Here is a 1,888-nt window from a genome sequence, read left to right on the forward strand (position 1 = left end):
GACTTTTTCATTTTGAATAGGGATCTGTTGGCGAGGGGTGGATACGAGATACTCAGCCATCACTATCTCGGACCATGCCCCACATTGGGTGGAACTGCAGGTCAGCGAGGAGAGCTTCCAGCGCCCGCAGTGGCCATTGATGTGGGCCTGTTGGCGGATGAGGCGGTGTGCGAGAGAGTAAGGAAGTGTATGCTGGACTACCTGCAGGTCAATGACACGGGGGAAGTCTCAGCAGCGGTGGTCTGGGTGGCGCTGAAGGCAGTGGTGAGAGGGTAGTTGATTTCAATCCGAGCTCATAGAGAGAGGACGGATAGGGCAGAGAAGGACTGACTCTGCCCTATCCGATAGGGCAATACGGTAGCATTGTGGATAGCACAATTGCTTCACTGCTCCAGGGTCCCAGGTTCAATTCCCGGCTTGGGTCACTGTCTGTGCGGAGTCTGCACAGTCTCCCCGTGTGTGCGTGGGTTTCCTCCGGGTGCTTAGGTTTCCTCCCACAGTCCAAAGATGTGCGGGTTAGGTGGATTGGCCATGCTAAATTGCCCATAGTGTCCAAAATTGCCCTTAGTGTTGGGTGGGGTTAATTGGTTATGGGGATAGGGTGGAGGTGTGGACCTTGGGTGGGGCGCTCTTTCTAAGAGCCGGTGCAGACTCGATGGGCCGAATGACTGTCTTCTGCACTGTAAATTCTATGATCTATGAGTGATCAAGGAGATCCTAATGATAGAAAAGAGAAATGCGGTGACCCCAGGGATGGAACTGTTAAGGGAGCGTCGGAGGCTGCAGGCTGAGTTTGGGGTACTGTCCACGGGCAAGGCAGTGGAGCAGCTTACAAAGGCAGGGGGGGACGCGATATGAATATGGGGAGAAGGCAACAGAATGCTGGCACAGCAGTTAAGGAAGAGGGAGGCGGCCAGGGGAGTTGATAAGGTGGTCGACGGGGATGGGAACCTGGTAGGGATTCGGCTGGGCTAAATAGGGCGTTCAGGGATTTCTATAGCGGACTTTACCGCTCGGAGCCCCCCACGGGGCCTGAGGGGATGAAATGCTTTCTGAATGGGCTGACTTTCCCAAGGGTGGGCAGGGAACTGGTGGGTGAGTTGGGGGCTCCGATTAGGGCCGAAGAAATCTCTGGGGGCTTGAAGGCAATGCAGTCGGGCAAAGCTCCGGGGCCGGATGGGTTCCCGGTAGAATGTTACAAGAAATCTTCGGGGATATTAGGGCCGTTGCTGGTCAGGGTTTTTAACGAGGCGAGGGATAGAGGGGTGCTGCCCGCGATGATGTCTCAGGCCACCATTTCATTAATATTGAAGCGGGACAAAAACCCAGAACTATGTGGGTCCTATAGGCTGTTCTCGCTGCTCAATGTGGACACTAAGCTGCTGGCCAAAGTGTTGGCCTCCAGGATTGAAGATTGTGTGCCGGAGGTGATTATGGAGGACCAAACCGGATTTGTCAAGGGTAGGCAGTTGGTGGCCAATATTAGAAAGTTGCTTAACGTGATTATGATGCCCCCGGAGAGAAGGGAAGTAGAGGTAGTTGTGGCCATGGTTGCAGAGAAGGCGTTCGAACGGGTACAATGGAACTATCTATGGGAGGTGCTGGGACGGTTTGGGTTTGGTAGGGGCTTTGTCGATTGTGTCAGACTGTTTTACCAGGCCCCGGAAGCTAGTATTAGGACAAACAAGATGACGTCGAATATTTTAGTCTGTACTAGGGGACAAGACATGGATGTCCCCTCTCCCGCTGCTGTTTGCGCTCGCCATAGAGCCACTGGCAATTGCTCTGAGAGCATCTAGGGGCTGGAAAGGGCTGGTTCGGGGGGAGGGGCGGGGGGGTGGAGCATAGGGTATCGCTTTATGCGGATGATTTACTCTTATCTGTAGTG

This window comes from Scyliorhinus torazame, chromosome 5, assembly GCF_047496885.1.
Source record: "Scyliorhinus torazame isolate Kashiwa2021f chromosome 5, sScyTor2.1, whole genome shotgun sequence".
Taxonomy (NCBI): Eukaryota; Metazoa; Chordata; class Chondrichthyes; order Carcharhiniformes; family Scyliorhinidae; genus Scyliorhinus; species Scyliorhinus torazame.